The 14,515-nt window shown below is 41.7% G+C and overlaps 1 long non-coding RNA gene across 1 annotated transcript in view; it reads left to right on the plus strand.

The window, feature by feature from the left end:
- Positions 1-11,160: 11,160 nt before the first annotated feature.
- Positions 11,161-14,515, plus strand: part of LOC109324930 — an 11,505-nt gene continuing 8,150 nt past the window's right edge. The window contains exon 1 of the long non-coding RNA XR_002105046.1: positions 11,161-11,172. This is a non-coding gene — a long non-coding RNA (uncharacterized LOC109324930). The remainder of the gene's footprint in view (positions 11,173-14,515) is intronic.

Genomic DNA, 14,515 nt, shown 5'->3' on the forward strand with positions numbered 1-14,515 from the left:
TGACTGTGTGGGTGTCAACACCACAGTCCCCCAGTTTCTTAATGAGAACAGGGCGAGAGACGGTGTCGAAGGCCTTCCAAAAGTCCAGGAAGACTATGCCACTGCTACCCCTGCATCTAATGATTTGGTGATCTGATCATAGAAGGCCACCAGGTTGGTCTGACAAGACCTGCCACTAATGAACCCGTGTTGGTTGCCCCTAAGCATGATCCCCCGTAGATCATCTGCCAGAATAATTTTCTCAAAAAGCTTGCTCAGGATCAAGGTAAGACTAACTGGCTTATAGTTTTCCGGGTCCTCCTTCTTCTCCTTTTTGAAGATGGGAACCACATTGGCCCTCTTTCAGTCCTCTGGAACCACACCAGAGCACCACAAGTGCTCGTAAAGACATGCCAGGGGTTCTGCAATGACCTCAGCCAATTCCCTTAGTACTCTAGGGTGGAGATTGTCCAGACCAGCTGACTTGAATACATCCAGTCCCTCCAGAAGTTCCCTAACTAGTTCCTCACTAACCCTTGGCCTAGGTGTGCCTCCCCTGGGGCCTGAGCGGGGTTTAGTGGGGGGGTGACTCTTCCGGTCCCTGCTTAGGAAAATGGAGGCAAAGGAATCGTTAAATATGTTGGCTTTGTCGTTTGGTGTGACAACCAAATTTCCTTACATGTCCTGCAGGGGCCCCACATTACCTGGAACCTTCTTTTTACCCCCACTTGTTTCTGTTTGGATCATAAATTAAATAATAGAGCCCTAGACCTCTAGCTTGTTTGAAAAGCTTCTAGCTCTTTTTTAATGGGAGAAAAATATGTGTTTTGTGATATGATGCAGCACAATATCTACACCCTTTTCAAATCCTAGATCGGCCCATGGTTGTCACTACACTTTTGAAGAAAGAGACAGTGGTTTAGAAGAGACTGCTTAATTGTTAATAGCCAAAAGCTATTCACACTAATAACAGCAAACCATACTTCTTTTGCACGTTTCACTGCCAGGACGGACACTGTAGACTATGACCAACAGGAAGCTTTGGTATGAAGATCTCAGCGGAGTGAAGGGAACAGTCAGGCTTGAAGACAGGAGAACAGTGGGAAGAAGAGCAAAGGGCTGTTTTTCCCTGGGGGAACCAAGGGAACAACTGCTTGTGCTTCAATAAAATTATAAACCCACAAGAAGGAATATTAACACAAGTACATGCATTCACTGGAGAGTCAGTGGAGGGGAAAGGGTAGTATGAACTGCTGTTCCAATGCCTAAGTAGTGAATACTCCTTGTGCTAATCTCCTGCCCAGGGAAAAATTTCATCGTGATATGATCATCTCAGCTAAATAATTGACATTTCCATTGCCGTTTTACAATCTAAGCTATAGCAGTGCTAAATAAGTGCAAACATTTTCTCAGGATTTTCTATATACTTAGTCTGTGTCATTTGGAAAAATCTCTCTCTCTCTTATAGAATAATAAAATAGTATGACTGGAAGGGACTTCTAGAGGTCATCTAGTCCAACCCCACCAGAGGCAGTATCATCCCTATCAAATACCATCCTATAAAAATCCACTGTCTAACCTATTAGTAAAACTACATAGCCAACCTGACAAAAAAACATAAAGCACAGCACCCTAACCTGCCACAGGTAAAACAGGGGAACAATGGAGGCCCATGTCTTGCTGCTATGAGGGTTGCTAAAAAATTCTGGAGAGATCCAAGGAAGAGGGCCATGCTCTCTGCTACAAAGGAAGGCAAAATGCCTCACAGTCTGTCTGTACCAATCTGATTGTGGGGTAAAATATTTCTTTTTGACCCAACTATGGCAACAGGTTTGGCACTGAGCAGTGGGGCAAGTCCCTCTAGCCACGAACCTCTGGGTGCGAGTCCCAGCAGGAACATTGGCATTCGACAATCAAAATCCCCAGCCTTAGCTCCAGCCAATACCCTGGTTCTTCTGAGAAAAGCAAATCCATTGCCCCCTTTCCCGACAAGCGTAGCAACAGGAAGGGAAAAAGAAATTCTTCCTGGCTCCATGTGGCAACCAGCAAAGCCCAGAAGCATGGAAATGCCCATAGTAGAGCATAGGCAAAGCTGCTCCTGAATCATCCCTGAACAATGTTTATTCAGCATCTTCTTGAACACCTCTAATAATGGAGATTCTACAACTTCTCTAGGTAATTCTCCATTCTAAGTGTGAAAAAGTTTATTCTGATATCCAACTAAATCTACTTTATTGCAACTTCAAGCCATTGGTCCATGCCCTGTTCTCTGCAGGAATAGAGAAAAGGTGCTTTCCCTTTTCTTTATGGCAGTCTTTCAGAAATTTAAAGACTGCTGTCATGTCCCTTCTTAAGCACTTTTTCTGCAATGTGAACAGCCCAGCAAGTGAACAAGCACTATATTATGAACTAATATCTAAGAAATGTTTGTATCATGGCATTTAGTGCTTTCTTAGTACAGTCAGTGATTTAAACCAATATTATAGATTCAGTTATGTATTAGATTTTCAGAGGCTGAGAACATATACTTATAGAAGAAGATATCGGATTACCTTTTGTTTAAGATTTACATTCACTATGCAATATAATAGCCTCTGCAGGCAAGTATAGAGGAGGAGCTGAACACTAAACACTTGTTCTTGAACATTTAAAATGCCTATTAAAAAGTATGAAAGCCTGGGACTTAAAATTTCAGAATGAACAAGCCAGTGATTAGAGAGCAGATTTCTCAGCATTTACACCTTGCTCTCAGATAAATGGCATGCATTATAGTCAACTGAGAGCAGATTTCTCAGCATTTACACTTTGCTCTCAGATAAATGGCATGCATTATAGTCAACTGTAATTATTTCCTAAGGGCAGTGAATGTCCATTTACACACAGCCAGCTCTGAGAGCATGCACTCTAGGACTTTATCCCATTTTGTTGAAATCTTCAACTCCTTATAGAACTCTCTCAGGCTATTTTTTCATAACGGAACAGGGTAATGGTAAATTAGACTCATCAGTGTGTACCAAAGGTGAATAACTTTTCAGCCTTTTAAAACATCAGGTTAAAATGCTTTAGAAAATGTACATTAGAAAGTCACTTATTTCTTAGGCATTTTGGTAAACTATTTTACTTGGAAAAATTAGAGAGCATGACTTTTGTCAAGTGAATTATGGTATTTACCTGCTCATGCTCAAACTGTATCTGTGCATGTTTTTCTTTAATGCAAAACCCAGAAGTGGGCCAAAGATTAATAAAAACTTGCTATTTACATTATTAAAAGAAATTACTACAGTTATTTAAAAAAAAATTGTGGCAGTTTTCAGTTTCATGATAAGTATGTGTGTGCATCAATGCTTATGTTGTTACTCTTCCATATGTTCCACTTCTCTGAAAAGAACAGTCATGGAACACCTCAAATGGTTAGAGAGAAGCACTAATTATATTGGTTTATATTCTCAAATATCTACTCATTTTGCAGTTGATTGTTGCAATACATCTGGCAGTTCTAATTTTCTCCAGCATGTCGTTGTATTCTGGGCATGGGAAATGCATCAAATTCAGCTGCCCCATTCACCTTCTGGAAATCCACACGAAGTCTGAGCATACTATCGGGCTTAGTAACTATCACCAATGGGCTCCTCCAAGGGCTTTGTGATTCCTTGATGATCCTCAGTCAGTGCATCTGTTCAATCTCCTTTTTAAACAGCCTCCCACTGATGTCTAGGTAATCTACTCCACCGATTTTGGATGACACAACCTGCTGGAGTCTTGATCCTATGTTTGATGTCTCGTGCCTCCTGTGGGATTTCTTTGAAAACATCTTGGAATTTGTTTATTATTTCCTCCATCTCCTCCTGTTGGTGTCTTTCTAGCATATCCTCCACCACTGGGAACCTCTCCATCTCCGGAGGGAGCACTGGATCTCCCAGGTCATCTAGGTCCCTGCTTTTCTGCACAAGCTATCCCTCTTGTGGGTGGCATTTTTCCCAAAAGGTTAATGTGTTAAACCTGTTTCCTTTGTTTAAGTTCTGTTCTCAACACCTCGCAATTCACTGGGCCCACCTTCCTAACCACCCGAAAGGGTCCCTGCTAGCATGCCAGCAATTTGTGGGTATTGTTTGGTAGCATCATCAGCACCTGGTCCCCTTCTTGCAGTTCTCTTTCTTGGGTGGGATGGTCATATAAGTGTTTCTGCCTTACCTGGTTCTGTCCCAGGTTTTCCTGTACGATGTTCCTAGCCTTCTCCAGTCTCTCCCTAAAATTGGTTAGTGCCTTTGGGGGTGTGGACCAATCTGGTTCTGATTCAATCCACCCTTCACATATGAGGTCAATTAGTGTCCATAGACCAACTCAAAGGGTGAATATTGAGTAGACACTGGTGGGGCCCCCCTTACTGAAAACAACAAAGGTGGCAACATTTCCTCCCACTTACTGGGGTCTCCTTGTATTGTGACTCGGATCATGGTTTTGAGGGTATGATTAAAGTGCTCCACAAGGCCATCTGTTTGTGGATGGTACACTGATGTTTGGAGTGGTCTGATTTGCAATATCTTACAGACCCCTCCATAGGACCATGGACATGAAATTTTCTCCCTGGTCTGTTAGGATTTCCTGGGGAATCCCTACCCAGGATACCCACTTCATCAGTGCTTCAGCTATCTTGGGCGCTGTCACGGACCATAGTGGGACCGCCTCTGGGAATCCGGTAGCGTAATCTACAGTTACAAGGATGAACTGGTATCCTGCCCAACTCCATGGAAAGGGGCCCGCTATATCCAAGGCTATCTGATCAAAGGGCTGCTCAATCAATGGGAGAGACATTAATGGAGCTCAGGGTTGTTTCAGCCCACCAGTCTTTTGGCAAGCTGGACACTCCCAGCAATATTGCTCGACCATTTTGTAGATCCCAGGCCAGAACACCCATTTGGTCAGCCAAATTTTCTCACCGAGGTCTTGTTGCCATGCAAACAGCCAAATCCTGGCCCCAGATTCTTGTGTCCTCATTCATATAACGTCCTCCATCTGGGCTTGTCGTCTTTGCAAAATCCTCAATGTCAAGGAGTGGGCTTGTTGCCAGTCAGTGGGGCTTTGTACCTCCATGGACTGCATCCTGCCAGGGTTTGTTGATTGGTTCCTGGCCAATTCACCACTTGTGGCCAGTTGGGAGTGAATAATGAAGTGTCTCTCCCTGGGACTTACCTGCCATGCTTTGAAATGATGGAAGAATAAGAAATTAATTCCCCAGAGCGAGGCTGTAGCAAATCACCCCAGAAGCAGGATAAGAGAAAATTGTTTTGTTAGTAACTTCCTCACAGGTTATGGAGCACCCTGGCTGTTCACACAGCTCACAGTCTCCCTTTTCTCCACCACTGTGCAGCCCACTCCCACAAGTCAGTTAGGTCCACTTCAGTCCCACTTTCTTTTCTCTTTCCTGCAGTATCAGTGGATCCTTTCTCCATGGGACCTTCTCAGCCCATAAGTTTCTCCTCTCTTCCTCACCTTACTTCACTGGTCACCGTGGTTACCTACACCCAGTTGGCCGGTCTTAGCTGCAAGCTGCTGCTCCAGCACTGGGTCTGCCACTCCTGAGCATCCCTACTGAATCTCTCCACACTGTACCCCAGGGGGCAAAAGAAAACCTCTTGCTGTGGACTTAAGTAGCTGCTGGCTCCTAATCACTTAATATTCACCCCCGGTGTGATTCCCTTAGTAAACTGTGTTTACTAAGTAATTAACTTTGCCCTGTCCCTGACCTGACTACTTGCAACTTAGTAACATCAAAGGAACAGGGCTGTCTTTGTCCTGTTAGGCTAGGGAACAGAAAGATATAGCAGATGGATAAATTAGATGGGGTAGGAAGAAGGGACAAGGAAAGAATGAGACAGTAATTGTCAATGTGACACATTTGCAGCCTATCAAGTATTTTATGGACATCACAACAAAGCAAAGTTTTAATGAAGGATCTGAAGGAGGGAAATGAGCTAATTTTTCTGTGTGTATAAGGAGCTCCTTCCCTGTGTGATGGGAAGGGAGAGAAAAACAGTAAAGGTCTGAAGAAATCCAACAAGTGGTCAACAGAGGTTAGTGTCATAGGTGAGTTGGAAGTGTGGGTCTCTCAGAACTGAATGAGGGAAGACAGACTGCAAAAGACTTTGGAAATAAAGATGAGCAGCTTTTATTTGGGTAATGGAGAAGGGGGCAGATAAACAATACACAGAGATGCATTCACTTCAGGCTTTAAAGCAGAACTGACTGAGATGCAGTCTACAGGGCTCCCCATAGGTCCAGAAATTTGGTGGGAGGGGAGTGGTGGCAGGGTCAGATAAGTTAGACAATACTCTTTTAAAGAACTGTAACTGCGCTGGTATCAACACAGTGACATCTAATATTTGTTGAAGTGGACAGGAATGTCTTTAAAGCTTCTCCTGACCCTAGAGAGTGGAAAGCAATAGCAGCAGGGGGGAAGGGGCATCCCTTTGTGCATGGAGGGGAAGCAGGGGATTCTTATGTGCTTTGGGGACATTAAAAAAGTCCCCAAAGGCTCCCAGAGGACAGTCTATTGGTACCAGTGGGGGGAGAAGGCTGGGAGCAGGGGTGCAGCCACTACCTCAATGCAGGTGGCTACTTCCATACCCCTCCTCCTTTGCCAAATCCTAGATCCACCCCTGGATGTGTGTGTATGAATTGTAAATTTATATTAGTTTGCGATCATACAAAGATGTGTTATTTGCATGTCAAATACATGCTTAGCAACCTTTCACTGCAGTGAATGGAATTTCTGTAGGATTACAAATTCATTACTTAGAGTTTGTGCTCCTGACTCCCCATGGCTTAGAAAATTCCCCCCTCGTGTGTGTAAATCTCATCCAAATGCCAATCCACGATCTTCATTCCCAACTTGCACATTCATTGTCTACAGCAAAATTATGCAACACCCACATGACTAATTTGTTGTGAATCAAGCCCAGAGTTATAATTTGTGCCTGTTCTCTGAAAATGGACTTTTGAGAATACTCTGTGAATACTTTACGCCAAACATGATTGTTCAAACATCCAGGCAATTAAAATGGGGCCTCCAGTGTTTCTGGCAGCTCTGTTTACAAGGCCAGCTGCATTTTATTTGGTATTAACACAGCATTATCATGTCTGCCTCTCTTTTTAAAGAAAATATCACAAGTATCTGAGCTGTTTCAGACTATATATTGATCACTGATTATATCTGGCGTACCTTAAACTATTTACTCTCAAAGTTCACATTGATTACTACCATTTTATAATTGTCTTGATTTTTTTTCGGTTCAGAGGCTCACATTGCAACTATATTAGCTGCTTTAAATGCTAATAGCAAACCATGCTTGATAACATGTGTTTTCTGCTATCAATAAGTGAAAATAATTGCTAAATATTCTGAGGGTCAGTCTGTAAAATAAAGGAAAACATTTTCCAAATACAATTTTTGAGACCTGCACATGTAGCACTAGGACACCAAAAGCTGGTAGAAATTAACATTTTTTTAAAATAGAAAAATTCCATACAGCATTTCAATTTATGATGTTTCTTGCAGAAATGATTGCATACTTAAGGCACACAGAGACTGACAATTTGTGATAAACAAGTGCAGCTCCTGGGTATCTGCAGTACTATTTGAACAAGAAGCAGTATAGCCACTTCCGTGTAGCGCTGCATGTGGACTAATCAGTTCTGCTGAGTGATAATGTCAATTAGCTCATCACTGTGCTAATTAACCCACCTGCCGCATATCCATGCATACCTATATTGTTTCCATGCTTGTGAAAATTAGCATGGCATGCTGAATTGTGTTGCTGTTAGGCAAGGGAGGTTTGTGGCCTAGATTTGTTCTTGGTGGACTCTTCTGCCTTGGCAACAAATTAGTCTGGCTATTTAGTAAGGGTGATTGTGAGACAGTTAAGCATGAACCAACCGTCTTATAGCATGTCCTAAAACTTTTGCTCCCTAGCTCCTAGGATATGCAGGTTCCCATCTGGAGTATGACAGGCAAATGCAGAGCTTTCCCCTATAGAGTGCTATGCAGTGCTGCTTCCTGCAAACAGCATTCTTGGACAAAACAAAGTATAGCTTGGGTAGTGACAAGGAAAGAAAGCAGCTCAGCTGCCAGGAAAGAACGGCTTTTGAAAGGACTGCTCAGTTCACTAAACAAACTGTACTCATTATGCTGCTGGTGTTGGCATTACAAATAAAGTGGGGGATCATCTCACACTGAATAAATAAGAAGCAAGAAATTAAAGAGTTCATGGGAGAAATGTCCGGGGTGTAAATCTCATAACTGTCACTGTTTCATCTCATTCTTGTAGGGAAATAACTATTCAGGTCCCACAATATGTATTGGGCCAGTCCTATAGTAGGTATGACTGCATTTGGAACAGAATAATATCCTGTCTAGTTTACTTCCTCACCTGGGAAACCTGTACTGATGTGCATTTGTGGTGCTTTGTGACTATCACAATTTCTCTTAGAAACAAGATGTTTCTACTACTGGTAGCTAATTAACATTATAGCTATGGGGCTGTTAATTATAACATTACACTTAACAGCCCCATAGTCTTCTACTTTGTATTCAGAGATAACTATAATCAAACTCAAAGCTATGGCCTAGTAGCTGTCATACCTGGCACATTGCTGTTTTCATGGTAAAGTCATACAAGTTATTTCTGAATTCTTAGACTTGTAAATGTCTTCTCATTCATGTATTGCAGAAGTATTTTTGTCCCTCCCTCTCCCCCCCACCAAAAAAAAAATACTGGGTGGGGAGGGGATGGGGGGCAAGGCTTTCTTTTTCTGAGAGGCTTTTTCTCCCATTCAGTTTTAATCACTTATCTGGAGATATATCCAGTTGACAATTCTTCAAGAATGCTCATGTTATGTGACAAACATATCCCTTTTCCATATAATGAGGTCACATGACAGGATTAAGTCTTTACTCAAGATAAAATGAACAAAGACCCTGTAGTTTTCTAAACTCCAAGGTAGCTCCTATGATATATCCCCCAATATTGGTGGATCATCTTCTCTGGGATCTTATATGAGGATTTTCAAAAGATACATTTAAGAGAAATGTCTGGTGGCAATTTAACACACTTATCTTGGGTGTATTCCAGATAACTAAATACTGATTTTATTAGTAATATTTGATATTGGTAAATACTAACTTTGCTGAAAAAATATAGTTTCAAGCAGCTCAGACCTACTCAATAGGTTTCACTGAATAGCAAAAGGTTGAGCTGTATCTCCTTTTTTAAGACAACAGCTCAGTGCTTGGGGTACTAACACATAAAACAGAAAATGCAAAATCAGGTCTAATTTCTGACTGAGCCAGTGCAGAGTTGAACTAGATTGTATTTCTTAGATGTTAGTCCTAGACAAAAGGCTATGGGATATTATGAGGTAGGGTTTCCTTCCTTTGTTTCTATTGGAGATCCACTTTTGTATACAATGTTTATGGTGTCATTTTGTTTAAGAGTGAGAATGACTCTCTTGCCTCATGGTTAGGATGCTTACCAAGGAGCTGGGAAAACTGGTCCTGATGTACTGAATGTTTCTTTATGCCTAGCGTGACAGCTTCGCTAGAAGAGATGGAGCACCCCCTGAAGTGCCCTATAGTCTGATAGTTAGGGTATACTCTTTTGAGTGATACTGAAGGTATGGCAGAGGACAGAACTGAACTTCTGTTTCTTACCTTGAGGCTAATACACATCTAAGTGGCATCTATGTAGCCATGTAAATAACATTTTTTTTGGCATTTATGTGGCTTTTTAATTTTAAATCCACTTGCAGTGGGATAGAATCCACCAGGCCTGTGAAAAGCTGTTGGAAGAAAATTACTTTCCCACATCTGTCATATGCCTAGAGCTTTTGGCTCCATGGACCAGATGCATGACACGGAGCCAGTTCACAGGCCGGATCAAGCCCAACATACAAGGATCCAGCCCCACTGGGACTCACACACCAGGACTGGGCCCTAGAGTGCAGCACTGCTTCTTCCTGGCCTCATAAGCCAGGATTGGGTCCTGGGGCATCCTGGGTGCTGAGATTGGGCCCTGAGGCCTGGGGCTGCATTCACATACTTGGATTGGGTCTTGATGATCTACACTGAGCACCTGATCCCAGTGCACAGGGCAGGGTTAATCTAGTCAGGGTCCAGGGCTTTCCATGGGGGCAGAAATTTGGCAGCAGAGGAGTGATACAAGCACTCTCTCACTGCAAACTTTCCATATGTGCAGAGCATTATGAGCTGGATGACATGGCCCCAAGGGCAAGGCCTGGGCTACAGGCCAGTGTTTGAACACCCCTGGCCTAGAGGATGGGAGATCCAAGTTTTACACACCCCACTCATCTACTAGGGGTTTTAAACAGTATCTTTTATTTCCTAGCATAGTGCTCCAAGCCCTAGAGCATGAGCTAGATATTGACCCCTAAGTATTCTCTAGCCCTTGTTTTGAAACTGGCCCATTGGGTAGCCAAGAGAGAAAGGTATATGCTGAGGAAAGGAGGAGATACAGAAGTCAGAGGAAGCATGCTTTAGTGGGCAAGACACTGTCCTGAGAAGCAGGGCACATAGATTCTGACCTCTTCCCCAATGGGTTTTTTGTACTTGCATTTAATGTTCATGGGACGCAATGGATAAACAACAGTACAAAAGTTCCTGTCCCACTGGGCTAAAAGGTAAATGTGGTCTCCTGTGACATCAGACATTTGGTAGAAGGTTTTATTTTTTGGACTCAAATATTGGGGACACATACCAAATTATGAGTGTTCTTGTATGATTCTGTTCTGACCTAGAGCTTTCACAGCCAATATGCAGCCTATTGAGGCTACTCTGAAGGGAAATGTAAAACAAGTGTAGCTATACAAATGGAAATAGAATTCAAACTATAAGTAAGTGCCAAAAATTATGCTTATGTGGACCCTTGGGTGCGTAAATGGATTTAATTCCTGCTGGGCTACCACTGGATTATTACAGAAGGTGGGAAGACACCCCAGCCCTGGGCATTTCTGTGAATCCAGAGATTCATTTAATCCCCTTGTGAAAAATATATTTTAGCTCTCTTGGAACTTTTTTTTTCATTTTGTTTGGCAGCTGAAAGAAAATTATTCCTGTATCTCTGTTCTACTGCCCAAGTACACAATTTCTGATTTCATAAAAAGAGCTTCCTTTTATCTGAAGTCCTGCTGTCTCCAATCTTTGAAGTACCTTCTCTAGTGTTAACAGATGTTCACCCTAACTTCTGCCTGTGATCAGGATGTCTTTAATCTGTATTACAAGACATGGGATGCTCTCAACACATTTTCCCATGCTTCTCTGGGGAATTCCAGGTATTGACAATATTCCATAAGGCAATCTATTTTGCTAATATAAGAGCTGTTGAGTATTTATATTGATATATTTCATACAACCCTCCCAAAGTTTCACCTGTTTACACATAAGTCTCATCTGTTTGTATCCTTCCTCACTCTTAATGCTGCCATCGGGTTCTCTCTCTGTGGAATGAGGTACTTGTCTGTCTTGGGGGCCTGATTGTAAATTAGCTTCATCATTCTTTCAAAGGCAAATGGTTTTGTCTGATTTGATGGTGAGCACTGTTGGCATACCCTTTAAGAAATGAAGCCCTCCTCTTCCAGCCTAATTTAGTTGAGGCCTTTTCTCTGAGTGTGTGAAGGACTGTTTTTGCTTTTCTTATTTTGGGTTTCATAGCTCCAAGAATCTGAGAAGTGGTGCTTGATAGTTTCCAGGGAAAGGAAGTAGCTCTGTGGAGAGGGACCTGTGGGAGTAGGGTGGGTCTAAACCACACTTCATTATCTTAGCTTCACCCAGAGCAGCAGGTATCAGCAGGTGTGCCTTTACTTCTGCTTCCTCTGCTGTTGTTAATTCCAGTACTCTGGGCCTGGTTAAATTCCCATCTGTAAGCAGTTGTCATTGAATTCTCTATCTTCATTATTCTCACAAAGCATTATTCTCACTGCATCTCCTATAGGAAACTTCATAATGAATAATATTCTGTTAGTATTTTTAGCTTTGCCATATCCACAGTTGCAGCTGCTCCTTGCCTTGCCTCCTCATGCTACTATGAAACTTGACATGTTTTATAATCATGTCAGTCTCTGGCATGCAGTGCTACAAAACTGCAGGTCTTCTAAATAGGTCTCCTACTGTCTGATATTCTGACAAGCTTCTGAGAGGAAGTAAATTTTACAAACCCTGAGAAAAAAATGGTTTACTTAATTCCAGGGTTCAAATTACACTTTGACTCTGCGGGGTGGAGGGGGGTCAGCAAAAAATATTAAATCAGTTCATTGATTAACAAATCCACATAAGTGAAGGAGCAATCAGATTGGAGACCTCCAGGTTATGATTTTCAAATCTTACAGGGCGGCTCTCAACTCTTATGTGGTTCAGCCACCCCCCACTCCCAAGCTCCATCTTAATTCTCACCCTGCTTAATCCTTATTTATAATCTCACTTGCAAAAAACTAGCAGCCCAGTTCTTCAATGTATTGCCACCAATTCTCACTTTTTGCATTAAACTCCTCAATTTCCAATTTTTCTCTTTTCTCATCATCAGTTTTGTAAATGAACCCCTTAATTCAGCAAAAAACCCACTCATATAACAGAGAATTTGCTGCTTTGTCATTACTTCATCACAAAGTCTGTGCATATGGAGGGAGAAACTTCTACTGAATGAAAAGTAAATGAATTATCCCATAATGCTCTGGGTAACCCATTCAGTAAATTTGCCATGAAAGTGTATCTTTAGGGCATAGTGGAATAGGAAAGAATGTGGAAAAGCCAAAGAATTGTCAAAATACAAAGCAAAAACTTCACCCAGAAAACAAAAAACTTGACATGAATTGGAGAATAAAGAAAAAAAAATCTTCCTGGAGAGATTGCCACAGTTAACACATGGATGTATGCCCAAAATTGTCATAGGGGATTGCAGGCTTTACCCAACATGACTGAGAATAACTACAGAGAAGCTGTTATACAAAAAATTCAGACCTCTAGAGGCAAATGCCATAGGCAAGAGCAACTGGCTGAGATTGTTTTGTTCCTCGCCAAAATAAAATATGTAAAATAGGCCTGTTCTGACTGAGTTTAACTGTTAGGTATAAACGTAAAATGTGAAGTGATCATTCAAACTGATAGCCTAGTTAACATTAAGGCACTAAATGGCATTACTGGCTTTGCTACAGTTTTAGGTACTACATCTACTACATTCCTCTCTGCTAATTGCATGTGTGTATAAGCCCTACATTTTTCCAGAATTTATTAAATTTTAATGCGTTTCATAGTGTCATAATTTGCTCTAGAATAATTGAACAATGCCTATAGATACACCATGTACAGATGTGTTTCTGAGTATCCTTTGAGATGGTGGTTTTGGGTTGTGTTGACTTGGAGCAGGGGTCTCCAACAAGTCTGTGAGAAATGGCTAGTATTAGCTTTGGATTTAGATTTGGCTGATTTGGGTGACAGTGATTTGATAGGTACCCATATTATGCCAGCCTGCAGAAATTTCCCAGCTATCAGAAATGGACTGTGTGATAGTACACGCTATGTTGTGCTCACATGGTATCATGTATGTATGTTATGTCTTGAACTGCACTACTTATCAATGTACCAATTAACAAGACACTCTGGGCAATATTATAGAACAATAAATCAGAACAAAATGAAACATGCATTAAAATTCTGACTCAGTATTCAGAATTCTGGGTAATAGTGTAATTTTTTAATTACAGTCTTATCAAACATGTATTCTAGTTACTGTAAAAGGATTTGAAATTAGCTTGTTTCTTTATCCTTAAAGAATTACATTTTAAAATTGGTACCTGATCAAAGTTTATTAAATACAATTGTTATATCCTTCAGGACTACATAAAAACTATAGAGAGAAGGATAGTTCTATAAGAAAGAGTAAACTCCTCACTTTCTTCCTGTGTACTGTGGTGTTTTTTTACTTCTGCCCCTGAGCTCCCAACTTATCTCCCCACCCCCCCAACACTCCAAATATGGTAAAATTGGAAACTGATAGCCCCAGTCTAAAGGGATAGGAGTCTAATTGTAGTCCGTTAACCCTACTTTAAAGGGACTGATACAAATTTATAGGACTGAGGGTTGACAGAGTTCTAAATAAAGAGGGAACCAAACTAGTTGATACTAACACGATGCTAAATTGTTGGGTAAAGTGCACACTACGGAGGGTAGGGAATGATTCCAGCCAGACCTGGCCAGGTTAGAAAAGTGGGCAGTACACAATAGGATGCAGTACAACAAGGACAAGTGCAGAGTGCTGCACCTAGGGCGCAAAAATATCCAGCACACGTACTGGCTGGGAAGTGACCCTCTCAGCAGCACAGGAGCAGAAAGGGATCTCAGAATCATAGTGCACTCCAAGATGAATATGAGTCGTCAGTGGGATGAAATCATCAGCAAAGCTAACCACACTTCATCATGCATCAGCAGATGCATGACAAATAGATCCAAGGAGGTGATACTTCCCCTCTATGC

This window comes from Crocodylus porosus, unplaced genomic scaffold (assembly GCF_001723895.1).
Source record: "Crocodylus porosus isolate Cpor-Errol unplaced genomic scaffold, CroPor_comp1, whole genome shotgun sequence".
In the NCBI taxonomy this organism is placed as follows: domain Eukaryota; kingdom Metazoa; phylum Chordata; order Crocodylia; family Crocodylidae; genus Crocodylus; species Crocodylus porosus.